This window comes from Ictidomys tridecemlineatus, chromosome 3 (genome assembly GCF_052094955.1).
Source record: "Ictidomys tridecemlineatus isolate mIctTri1 chromosome 3, mIctTri1.hap1, whole genome shotgun sequence".
NCBI classification, from domain to species: Eukaryota; Metazoa; Chordata; class Mammalia; order Rodentia; family Sciuridae; genus Ictidomys; species Ictidomys tridecemlineatus.
The window spans coordinates 187,613,684-187,627,681 of record NC_135479.1 but is presented as its reverse complement, the minus strand read 5'-3'; positions in this window follow the sequence as shown (position 1 = coordinate 187,627,681).

Below are 13,998 nucleotides of genomic sequence, written 5' to 3'. Positions count from 1 at the left end.
TGTTCTCTGCTTCCAGAATGGCATCTTATTTTTGCATCCTCTGGAGGGAACACATGCTATGTTCTCACGTGACAGCAGACAGAAGGGCAGGAGAGATCGATGCTGTGTGAAGTCTTTTGTAAGGGTCTTAAAGCCAACCATGAGTGAGAAGGAATCCTCCTGGCCTAGTCACCTATTAAAGTCCCTACCTCTTAATACTATTACATTGACAACATCTAAAATTTGCAGAGGGGAGATACATCCAAACTATGGCAAACTTAATTGAGGGAGGATGTTTGTTCTCTTCTATAACCTGCAAAAATTCCTAGGAAAAGAGAAGAGCCAACTTTCATTAAGAAAGAGTATGACTGCTCCACTAGATGATAGCAGGTACCATGTGACATCTGGGTGTCAGCTGACAACTGGCTCTCCTGGGGAAGAAGGCATCTAGTGTCCCTTAAAAGAAAGAATTGGATGTTTCAGGGAAATGAGTGGAATAGTCATAAACGAGGAGAAAAGGTCTACTAAGGCTAAGGCGTGTGTGTGTGTGTGTGTGTGTGTGTGTGTGTGTGTGTGTGTGTGTGTGTTGGAGGTCAGGGGAAAGGTGATTAGAGAAAACCTGTTCCCCAGCATGAATATATGGCAGAGTGGAAAGATGAAACTTCTCTGATGGGATTTTTTTTAGTAAGACATAGGTCCCCTGATGTAAAAATAAAAGTAGCATTATATTCTTTAAATTAGTAATTTGTTATGGAATCTGGTAAAGGGATTAGTGATGAGCAAAAAAGATGATAGGAGATGTATTTGGGGGAAGCTGACATCATGGTAATAAATGTAGATAACATAATTTCTTTATATGATGTCTAGTAGGTGATAATTTAACCATAAAAAGAAAGAAAACGAGAAAGAATGAGCGTGTGAGAGGGAGAGAAGGATGAAGAAAAAGGAGAGGGAAGGAGAGACAGAAAAACGGCTGAGGCTGACGCTCATTGGCAGAGTGTTGCCTAGCTTTGGTTCAATCGCCAGAACCATAAATATAATGATGAAAATAATAATATTAATATTTATAGTAGAATCATTAATAATAGGGAAATCTGTGGAGAAGCTACTTATAACTAACTTTGTCTTTACTTCACCCATTTTTAAATTCAGGCTTATAATTCAATTTAGATATCTTGTCTAAATGTCACTTGAACATCTAGTATATTAAATTATATTTCTTTCTTAGCATCCAAGAACTCTGGAATACCTTCAAACTCTTCTCGCCTATGAGGACTCTGTTCCAACTGAAAAGTTGAGTGTTTGTTTCTCAAAGGCATGCTGAAATTCTTGCCTTTATACTTTGTATTCATATTTAACCACACATTCATAAATTTAAATTTTATGAATTTCTATTAAATTCTATAAAAGTCCACCTTTTCTTTTTTCCCATATTTTTTCTTGGTGCGTTATAGTTGTACATAATGGTGGGACTTGTTTTTACATATTTGTACATGCACACACATAACAATATAATTTGGCCAAAATCATCCCACAGTATTTCGCCTTTCTCTCTTTTCCTCCCTCCCCCATTCCCTTTCCTCTTCTCTACTGATCTCCCTTCAATTTTCACGAGATTTTTCATTTTATTTCTCTCTAGCTTCCACATATGAGCGAAAACACATGACCCTTGAATCTTTGCATTAAGTTTATTTTGCTTAACATGATATTTTCAAGTTCCATTCTGCAAATGACATAATTTCATTTTTCTTCATGGGTGAATAAAACTCCATTATGTATTTATGCCACATTTTCTTTAACCATTCACTTTTTAAAGTCCACTTTTTCTCAAAAGTTAGGTTTGAGTCCATCGTGACTTTGAGTTAATAATAACGTCTTTCCTCTAAATCTCTTTGTCACTATCACTTACTGCTCACTATTGGAGGACACTTGTGGTCATGATTGATAACATTTCCTGCCTGAAAAGCTAGACTGTAACGGTCTCAGATTAAGAACCTTGGGTGTCAGCTGGTAACTGTAAGCCATAGGACTTCCCATGAACTCAATCAGCAAAATCTGTCATAAATATTTATTTTAAAAGGCTCATATTTTGCATATTTTAAACTATCTCACAAAAAAACTATATCCCAAGTACCAAAACATTAGTATTACCCTCAGAATTATTTGTTTATATTTTCCTCTACACAGTTTTTGCTATGAATCCAAGTTCTGAAATAATGTCACAGTTAATAATAACTTTATATTAAAAATCTTCTATGTTCCAGAGACTGTTCTAGAACATTTGCATAATCATTATATTCATATAAAATTAATAAGTAATATCATTTACTGAAATTGACTAAGTAATAACATACCTAAGGGCACACAACTAGTGATTAGTAAGGTTGAGAATTTAATTCAGGACGGTTGACTCCACCTTTCAACCACTACTCTAGACCTCAACTAATGCTTAAATTGAACCACGCTTGATAAAGAACTTGTGTGATTCACTGTTAGCATACATTTTTACATTAAGCCCTCCTAATAAAATAAGAGACTAGAGTTAGCTTTGCTCTGCAAGTTAGTTTAATGAAGCAGTGGTCTCTTGAAAATCCTCTAGGGTTTTAAGGAAAGTCCAGGTCAAAAGCAGACAAATTAGCATAACATTCATATTAATACCTCTCAAAGTGTGTTACAGAAGAAACCAGTGCCTTGGAATATAAGCAATGCTAAATATATTATTTTCAAAGGAGCTTTGGTTACTCATTATGGTGATGGATGACTGATGAAAATATCAGCATAAGTCCAAGTCTTCTCTTCAATTTTTCTCCCGTAAATACAACACAGTGACATGGAATGAAGATTATTTAATGAGACAGGCAAAGGGATTATTTGCAATAGATGAAAGTAAATTTGATTTTCAAATCATACTGCATGACATCCCTTGTGATATTTATCCACTGATTTTATTTAACCTTGCCATTGTTAGAACTAAGAGATATTTAAATAGACAACAATCAGTTCAATGTTTTTCAGCAAACCAACTGTATATCACTATATGATAAATGGAAACACTCAATTAAAATAAAGGTTTTAAGGGGAAACAAAGGACCAAATGAATTGGATACAGCAGGTCCTCACTCTATTACCTAGTAGATGTATGGAATTTGTGATCACATTTATTAAAACTGTACTCAGGTATTTAACACAATCCTCCAATATTAAAAATAAGTACAGAGACATCCAATAAATTTAAGGATATTATAAGAAAAATTATATATATATGTGTGTGTGTGTGTGTATGTTATGGTTTAATTGGTCCAAACATCAAACACAAGTGAGTTGAGTTTGCAGGTGCTCAGGATCTTCCTACTCTCATTGTTAGTAAAGTTGAACAGATGTTATATCTTACATATAAATATATTTTCTAAGTAATAACAATGTTTGGTACAAAGGGAGATTACACAAGACTTAGAAAGTAGCAGAATCAGCATTTACAGTGTGGATTCATGGTCCATACTTGTGACCACCTACTTGGGATTCTAATAAGTTGAGCTGACCACCGTTTGCACTGCTAGGTCATCCTATATGCTCAAATCACTGCATCCACTATACATCAGAGGCAGTATTTCATCTTTCTGGACTCTATGTGTTAGCAGATTCCTAATTGAGAGTGATATTTTCAAGCTTTTGTTTTTGCCATGGAAATATTCTGGTATATTACACCGTGAGAAAAGAAAAAATATATCTAAATGGGGCTCTTGACTATAACCTCGGTCAGAGTAGGGGTGTTCAGTAAACCTATGGAAACTCCAGGTTAATCTTGGAATAATCAGAATACCAGCATAATTGGAAGAACTACCTAGCATTTGGATTGCCCTTCCACCTTCTAACCACATGATCTTGGAGAACTTACATTTCCTTCTATGGCCTCAGTGATATGCAAAGCATATGGCTCAGGATCTGATATAGATTAAAGTGACAGTTTCTGTTTCTAAAAGAGTCTCAGTGCAAACAAGGGTGACCTGAGACAAAATTGAGATTAACCCTGAATCCTTGTCATACTCACTTGTCTAATAATTGGAGGCTATGTTGGCAAATACAATTATTCTTTTCCTTATAAGAAGAAAAAGGTAAGAAATTAATCTCTAAAAATTATTATCTCATAAAATTAATTTTCATGCAAAAGAATTTATCAGGGAGATGATTGTTTCTTTAAGCACAAGGAAAATTATAACAAATATAAATCCATAAATGTACAAAAATAGTTACAGACTCATTACTGAGAGCAGTTCTCCTTGGCATTTTAAATCCACGTTAAAATGAAGTTTCTATCTCTAAACAGGAAACAGCTGTTTAGCCAGGTTTTTCACAACCTGTATGTTCATAACAGGCTGCAAAGATAGAAAAAGTTTCTCCATTGTGGAAAGAAAATGTTAAGTACAGTTGCCAAGATGAGAGCTAGATATAAACACCAGTACAGTCAGGTTCCCTGATTTCCAGAAAGCAAACAATATACAAGTGAGGTTCAACAGAGAGTTATTGTCTGAGGACATGGTCCTCAGGAAAGTGATGTTCCCTCACTCACAGACCATACCTAATTTTAGTTATGAAAAGTGATTTCTGCCTGGCTATCCATCAGTTCATCCCTATTACTCTTCATTCTCACTCTTCATTCCTATTAGTAAGATGATTTATTTTATGCATCACCTTGCCTGGACCACAAGGTACCCAGATATTTGATCAAACATCATTCTGGATGTGTCTGTGATGGTGTTTTTGAATGTTCATCGTTGAATTGGTAGACTGAGTTAAGCAAATTGCCCTCCATGATTTGCATGGCCCTCGTCCAATCAATTGGAGGCCAAATTAGAATAACAAAGCTGACCCTTCCATGAATAAGAGGAAACTCCTCCTGACTAACTCTTAAGCTGGGACATCAGTTGTTTTCTTTGAACTTCAACAAAATCATCAGCACTCCTTTGGTCTGAAGCCTGCTGGTTTTCAGTGTGTAACTGCACTGTCAGCTCTCCTGCGTTAGGCCTTCATCTTGCCAACTGAAGATTTTAAGGCTTCTCAGCCTCACTGCTCATGTGAGCCAACTCCAATAATTATATAAATAATAAGCAAGCCAGAATCTGGTTGGTTATGTTTCTGTGGAGAATGCTATTACAGTAAGGTTAGATGCATTTAAATAAATGAGACTATATAACAGAAGAATTTCCCTTCCACAAATAGCATGAGGTAAAAGAATTTTCTATTCCCAATAGTGAAGTTAATTCGTTTGTATTTTTATGCAATAATAAGATATTTAGGAGTTTAGAAAACATTGATCTACATATAACTATATTTATCTTCATATAGAAAATTTTATTGAAAGACTGCTTCTTGCCAACCACATCTATCAGAATTTCTCTCTCCACTCTGTCAAACTCAAGGGTATTTAAGAGTTGCAAAAATACTTTTCGTTTTTATTTTAAGGAAAAGACAATGAGCATTTTGTTCTAATGTTAAGAGATTCTGGAGCTATTGGCAGTTTTGTTCATTCTCTGGACTAATTATTTAAATTAATAACTAGAGTTCAGTAAGTCATTATTAAGCCCTCCTAATGGGCTACACTCTTTGTTAGGAAATGGGAAAATGGGGAGAAATAAAACAGAGTTCTACATTCAAAGGATTAAATAACTTATTCCACAGTCTGTTTTTTTAAATTATTATTTCTTTGCTTATTGAATTATGAGAAATGTAGTATATGAATTCACTAGCCTCATAGTTAACAAGTAGAGGAAACTGTTCTTGACATCATTTCCAAAGAAAGTTGATTGGTGTAGTCAGAGGAAGAGTAATGACCTGGCTACTGTATTGACACCAGGACCTGCCCATGGTAGGATGCACCTGCGATGGTCAGGGGAAATACATGCTCCTCTCCGCCCAGTCTCTTGGTCAGGAGACATGGACAGAATGGAGAGGAAAATCAGGAGGACATAAGCTTTATTTGTCTTTAAACTACCAAAATTTACATGTCTTTTTTGTTAGATTATTACCTTGCCTTTTTTTCTTTTGTTCTTGACTTATATAGTGTTTTGGTTTCTGTTACAAGGATTATATGTTGTCTACAAAAGTATGAAAGGTTTCAAAGGATAAATATGAACTGTACAACAGAGAGTTCAGTTCAAGGGTTTTCCAAACAATTGGAAAAAGATTGATCCGTGATTCTATTTATATACAGGGAAATATCTTAATGCTAGTATATCAGTTTTCTAAAGTTAAAGTGGAAATCAAAATAATGCTGACCTCTTAGGATAGTGGAAAGCACTGTGTCCATTGACATTTAAAGAGTAGCTTCACACAGGTCATACTCAGGTGGTAGGAGGAATGGGATTTGATCCCACTAGAGGTTCAGAAAGCAAGAGAAGGTTTGGGGGACTTCTAGAACTTGAAATTGCCTTTCCTCCCATTGAGATTTATGCTTCACACTCTGGTATATTCAATCAAGATAAATCTTACAGTCAGATAATAGCATAAGTAAGTAAAGGTGGCTTCTGGATAAAATCAAAAGGAGATTTAGAGAATAAACTTAATCTTTGAAAACATGGTCCAACAATTTTTAAATTTCATAAAATCCATTAGCCCCCCAAAATATCAAAGTAAATTAGTATACAAAAACAAAACTGCAAATTTTTTCACCAAAATCACCATTTTGAATAAGGGTAATAAAAATAGAAGATATCTTTCCCTAATTCAACCACATACAGGAAGCCTAAAGTCAATCCACCCAAAAAAAGCAAAAAGAACCAGTTCTGAATCAGAGCCTCATGCCATCTCCACCCTTGTCACTGAGCACCCAAATGTGGGGAGACTCAGTGGAAATCTGGAGAGAAGCCAAACAGAGGAAGGAATGGGAAGGTTCATACTAATATATCAAACCAGACTCCCAGAATACAAAGAGAATGCATGATTCATTGTCATGCGATTGATAGTTTGTCAACTCCACATTAAGATTTGTCAACTTTGGGCAGGGGGTGGAGATGTCTGGGGTTTAGGGAGAATGGGAGAAAATTTTCTTCTGTTCTCTGAGCAGACATCATTTTGCTTTCTAGAAGTTGTATTGTAGATTACAATGGAAGCACTCACGTTAGTCCTCTGCTGCTAGTGGTGTGTTATGAGGGACGTCTGAAGCACTCTACAGTGGAGCTGTCTTAGAGAACAAAGGAAAGGTGTGGGGTGTGAACAAATCCTGGAACTGGATGAAGACCAGACAAAACCGTCACATACACAAGACCAAGAGGTTGTATTTTAAAAGTTCTCATAATGAGTCTTTTCGGTTACAACTATTATGCAGTTATAACCACTATAATCTAAAATAGGACTTCTTTTTTCCTTCTTCATTTATGCTGTACATTCATTTATATCTATGCTACAGATGTTTAATCATAAGAGGTGGAAACAAATGGATACAATGCCATCCTATACAAATGGAATCTGCTTTGAAAAAAAATCTCTACTACTGGATTTTTCAGGTTATTCCTTCACCATAAAAGAAATTAATTAACAAACAAGAACAAGACTTACATGATTGATGATCCCAGTGACCTTTTAAATCCTGACAATTTGCTCTTTTCTGGGTATTTCCAATGGCACTATCACTATTAGTAGCCTATTAGAGTCATGTTTTATACTTTGATCCTAGCCTCTCTTTCTGACATATTTCTTTTTAATTCCTAACTGAGAGAAGGCCCATAAAGAACGTCGTAAGAAAGGCAGCTCTCCTTGGAGACGTGGTATTAGAAAAAAAAGGTCTATTTCAGGTCAGCTGCTCAGGTGGAATTACTATCTAAGGGCAGCACAGTTTCTCTGAGGGGAAGCAGATTTTCCCCCTTGTTGTCCTTCATGGGACTAATGAGATACACAGGTCTGTAGTGCCGGTCACCTCGTGGACTCACCACCTAGTTTATCAAGGGGAAGTTGACTCTGAGAGCAGCTACAAAAAGGAAGTCACTGATTTAGATGGTGGAGAAATGCAGGCGAGGGCTTCTCCCTCCTGCATCATTTGATCATTTTTCATGCTTTACCTCTGCTTCTAGGGGCTGATTCATAGCTCTCTCCTCCCCACTTCTCTTCCTCCCTCTCTCTCTCTCCCTCCCCCCTCCCCCTCCCCTCTCCTCCTTTGCTTCAAACATTCTGGTGTCTTTGAATCAAAAATAGACTTCCTTCTCTCTTGATTCATTCTTCTCTCACTTTTGTTCATTTTGTCCCTGGTGCTTACAGCTTTCCTCTTGACATAATGAGAGCCGCATCTATTTCCATCCATCCTTACCTCCTTCCCATTCCTTCATCCAGAAATGAGTATCACACCAGGAAGATGGGGAATTTGGCTGATAGGGTTCTGGCTATAGGATGTTTGGCACATTAATTAACTCCTTTAAACAACGGGATTCTTCACTTGAAAACAAGAGTGTTTGATTTAGTTATCTCAGTGATTCATCACATCTTTAACTTTCTCCAGTTCTTTGTTTCCTCACAGTGCTAAATTCCAGACAAGCTCAGTACATGTGTCTTCATTCCCTGTTGGGACTGAAACAAATCACCACAAACTTAATGGTTTAAAACAGAACAAATTTATGTCCTGATATTTCTGAATATCAGAAATCTGATAGGGCCTCATTGGATTAAAATCAGCCTGCTAACAGAGCTGCACTCATTTCTGGAGCCTCTAGGGCAGAACCCACCTCATTGCACTTGGCAGCTTTAGAGGGTGCCTGCATTCCTTCTGTTATGCTTCTCTTCCACTGTCTTCAAGGTCTATTGCAGCAGGTCAAGCCCTTCTCTATTTGCATCTCTTTGAACAACTGTAACCAGAGAAAAAGGTGTTCCAATTTTAAGGACTCATGTGATTGAATTAGGTGGATGTAGGTCAGAATCATTATTCAGTCTCAAGGTAACCTTATTGATATCATAATGTTAAGAAAGTAGTCATAGGTTCCAGGGTTTATGTGTGAGCCTCTTGGAAGGGCAGCAGGTGAGACTTCTATTCAGTCTATTATGTGTTATGCCCTAACACAAGCATTCATATCTGGTAGAATCAAATCAACCCAAAGTAATCAGATGCTTCTGTCCCTTTTGTAGCTTTTCGTATTTCAGATAGTAGCATGGAATGACCCAGCTCAGGCCTCAACTATCACTACCCAGAAAATACAGTGGTAAACCATTTTCACACCATCCTGGAGTTTGAATTTCCAGGAACCTCCAGTTTTCTTCCTGGAACTGTTCTGATATCTACAGTTTCTGCTTAGACTCAGAGTTTGCTGTTACGTGTATTCCAAGGGCCACTTCTTCCATTTGGGCTTGTCAATGTCCCAGATTTTCTTTCCATTATTGTTCTATCCATTTCTCTTGTTCATTCTAAGTGACTTCTGCTCTTCTCAGGTAATACACTCTCTAACCATAATGGGAATGAATCTTGACACTAGACTTTTTGGTTTCCTAAACCTTCCTATCCATCCCTTTTCCTGCCTTGGGCTTCTTGTACCAGCCTTGCAGTCACCTCTTTAAGTCCTCCCAGTTCCTGCTGCTTTCCACTTCCCTGGGCTGGGTTCTTGACCATTTGCTCACCCATCCCTGCCCAATAACTCCTATCATCCTTATCACCATGGCAGGGTAAGGGAGAGTCAAAGCCATTGCCAAGTTGCAGGGTAGAACCACATGCCTGTGAAGCTCTGTAGGTACTCAACCAGCAATTTTTGCTAAGAAAACATGGTAATAGTTAGCAAAGGACACCTAACACTTAAGACAAAGGAAGAATATGCAGTTGAACAGGTGCTCTGCATTTCCATTTTATACTGGCTCCCCCAAATTATGTAGGTGACACTGCCAGTTTAGTTTGAGCTTTCTCACGTTCAGCACTTTCTACATTTGGTGCAGGTAATTATTTGTTGTGGGCGTTTTCCTGTGACTGATAGGGAATATGTAGACCCATCTGCTTCCTAAATGCCAGTAGGACTCCTCACACTGCACAACTTAAAAAGAAAATGTATCCCCTAGGATGCTGGATGTGGGCAAAGTTGACATGGCTGAGAATCACTGATTGGATTTCTCGAAATCTTATTCTTGTTCTTCAAGTTTCTGCTTGACCAAAGAACTTACATCTACCCTAAACTTTAAGCCCAATTAACTAATATTGAAGAAGATCAGTGAATCCAGAATCTATCTTGGATTTGAAGCTTGGCTTTGACCTTTATTAAAAGTGGTCTTACTGTGGTAAGAAAATCTCAGTCTAGTTTTCCCAGCATACAGAAAGGAAAAAAAAAAATCTTTTACTTTCCTTGATTCAGGACTCCTACAACAAAACATAAGGGAAGAAAAGTACATGAATGTATTTAATATGTTTTAAGTGACACAGGAGCCTTCATAAGGAAATGCAGATTCAAAGAAACAGTTGAACAAGTGTTTTACAGCGGGTTTGGTGAATGATGGAGAGTCAGGAAGAAATCTGATAGGGCAAAAAGAACATTACCTCGTGGTAATAAACTGGAGGAAATTTAGCCAGCTGGATGTTCAATTTTTTTCTGTGTCCCTGTGTCTTTGAAGATAAGGATTCCTTTCTTCCAGGTATGGTGGCGGCAGGGGCAACTCTCATAGGAGAGTCTTCTAATCTGTTTCAGGGGAGGGTCAGAAAATCCTTGGGAGGACTGTTAAGACCTGTTTTAGGGGAAAATGATGTAGGGAAGGTCTGAGTGAACTTCTTGCTTCTGTGATCTCAGATTTCTTCTGATTAAAATATTTAACAAGCCAAAGTGCTATATTTTGGGGTAATATGTCCTAAACCCCATCACTACTTATAACTGAGAAAAATAACAGTATATACAACAAAAGATTGTTGTAAACATTAAGTTACATAATATACATATTGTTCTTGGTACAGTGCCTTAGGCTGGCACATAGCAAGTAATCGATAGTATTACTGCCAGCATTATTATCATCATTACCATCCATAGTAGAGCCAATTCTATTGCTCCCAGAAAACCATACAGTCCTAGAAACCATAAACCCTTGGAAGTGTTAACTTTTTCCTTTAACTGATTTTTCTTTAATCTGTTCATTTATAGCATAATTGCCAGTAGTTTTGCCCATATATAATATTGGTTTTTGTATACTGTTCTAATATCACAGTCTTTCCTGGAGATCAAGGGGTCCTGACAGCAAAAACTGACATAGTTGTTTCTTCTCTTTCTTTCCTGTAGGGCAGCTGAAGTGCTATCTCTTCATCTTTTATTCTATTTGAACCTCCTGTAGAATTGCTGTTTGCAGTAGAAGGTCTGACTCCAATTCTCAGGTCATTCATTTTCGGAGCAGAGACTGCTGAGTCCAGTCTGGTAAATGTCTTTCCAGTTCATCCATCAGACTCCTCTGATTCTCTCCTAGGGCTCTTTTAAAACTTCCAAGTCCCAAGAAAGGGATCTCTTACAGGATAACACTTCAATTCACATAGATGCAAAAGCATGAAAATGCTGATTTTTCTCATAAGAAGAATAAATAATTACTAATGAACATCATGGTGACAGAGCCTCTGTGACATAAGAAAGAGCTCATTAGAATGCATCACAAGAAAAACACTTAGAAATTACGCAGTTTACAGACAGGCAGAAGGTCAAAACTGAAAATGAAGTAGCATTTCTCAGAAAGAGCTACAAAAATATTACATTCCTAGAAGAGGGAATATTTGTATTAAATATGGACATTTCATCTTTATACACACACCGTGCATTTTTTAATCTACTGAATAAAGCACTACTATTTAGAGTGAAACAATCAAAGCTCCATCTCCTTCCTTTCTTTTTCAAATCAAATATTGGATTGGAAGTTATTCAGCCTAAGCAAAGCATCAAGTCATTTGAGAGAATAATACCTTGAATTATTTGTTCCTTCTCAAGTTCCTAGCATGTTCATCCAACAAATTGGGTTTGTATTTTGTATGTTAATTCTTAATTCGATAAAACAAACTCATTTGGCTAATTACTAAATCTACCGAATGATTTATGATTATGGAAAGAGCAGTGATTGTGTTAAATGTATGGGCAGTTTGATTCAGCTGAAATTGGTTTCTGTGCCCACACATTCTATACATGACCCATTACCATGCTCACCAGTTTGAATTGCATTCATGGGATCACCATCTATCTATTGCATGGGATTGTCAGTTCCTTGGGCTTGATCACCTGACTTAGGCTTCAAAACACTTCCATCAAGTTGTGTGTAATCTGTGCTCCAAGAATTTCCACTTAGTTGAATATTGTTTAAACACTAAACACTTAAAAAACATAAAAACTAAAAAACAACATATAAGATATATGCCTGATATTTTGAAAGTTACACATAAAATCTTATTTGAAATGAAAATATATGGATCAGATTATGCAAAAAGCACCAATACCAAAATGCAGAGATCTATTTTTTTCATGAAACAGAAGAAACCATAAACCCAGAAAACCTGTATGAAACTAAAATATTCAGTTTATCTGATGTTTAAGAATAAGTTCAAACCTTAAAAATTATAAGAATAGAAACTTCTTATCACTTAAAAAAATCATACAAGTTCTTATTGTATTTTGGGCAAGAACTTTTTCAGTACAAATGATGTACCCTTCATAACATAAAATGTTTCATGTATATTCATTAAAATTCCAAAGAGGACCTCATTATCTCATCCAAAAAAGAATTAATGATCCTTAATGGTTTCCGATGACACTTTGTCTTTGTCCCTTTCTCAACTGTGCAGATGACTTTAAGCATACAAATGTTTCTGTTCATGCTTTGACCTCTAAAATCTCTTACATGATTACAGGATTGAAAAGACACCAGTCGTCTTGTGCGTTGCTATGAATTTTATACTCCTCTTTTACACACATTAACAAAATTATGCCTGCATTTGTTTTTTGTTTGATATATTATACTAAAATTATAATTTAAAAAATAGTAAAATAAGATAGGGGTACTTGTTGAGCCACAGAGAAAAACAGTCCTGATGTTGAAGGACTCTTTAAGCCCTTATAGGGATTTGAGGCCTGCTCCTAGGAGCAACAGAAATCATGGAAATAGAAATCAAAAGTTTAAGAGGTGATGATGTCAGAAGGGCAGAACAATCATGAATGTGATTAGTGCCACTTCTTCCATGTTAGGACAGAGGCAATAATGGCCATCTATGAAAAAGGCCTTCGCCAAACAAAGAGCCTAGATCTGATACTTCTCAGTCTCCAGAAATGTGAGTAATACATTTTTCTGTATAAGCTGCACACTCTGGTATTTTGTTATAGGAGCATGAAGAAGCAAAAGAGAAAAAGTAGCTGCCTGCTTACACTTATGGGTACTGCTTAGATTGAAGTGCCAGTCATGTCCTTATATAGCACTAATGTCAGTATCAAGTGGCTTCTACCAATATGGTGGTCTTTTGTAGATTCCATGTGGTCTTCTTATAGTGGGTTGATCTTCAACCCCATTTAAAACTAGAGAGTTCCCTAAGAAAATGACAGCTAAATCTCTGAAACCTGACAATGGTTCAAATCCCAAGCCCTTTAGACATTATGTTGCTTCATTCGGCTGCAACTGAGAACGTTCAAACACTATTGTTTCCTCCTTATTCACTGTATTCCATCCTGTAGAAATGTACCCTCTACTAAGATCCTTTTAAGATACCTACTGTGGGAAAAGCATTATTTTCTTTCCAGGCACCCTATACCAAGTTACAAACAACCTGAAAATTTTTTCTTGAAACACTCCTATCTTTAGGTAGGAAGTGTGAACTGTACTCCAAAATGATGTCAAAAGATAAAAAAGTTTGCTCATGAACTTCTTCATCCTGTTGCTCTCTGTTACAACCTACTTGTAGACTATAACCCAAGAAGCATATAGCCCAGGGATAAGAGTCTAGTCTCCTCTTCTTGCTGGAATACATAATCTCTCTAGTGATTCTCTTTGAGCCGAAATTCCCCAGACTAGTAAAAGTCAAAGTATAGAGTTTGAAAAAGTTAGATTTCTTCTGTCATA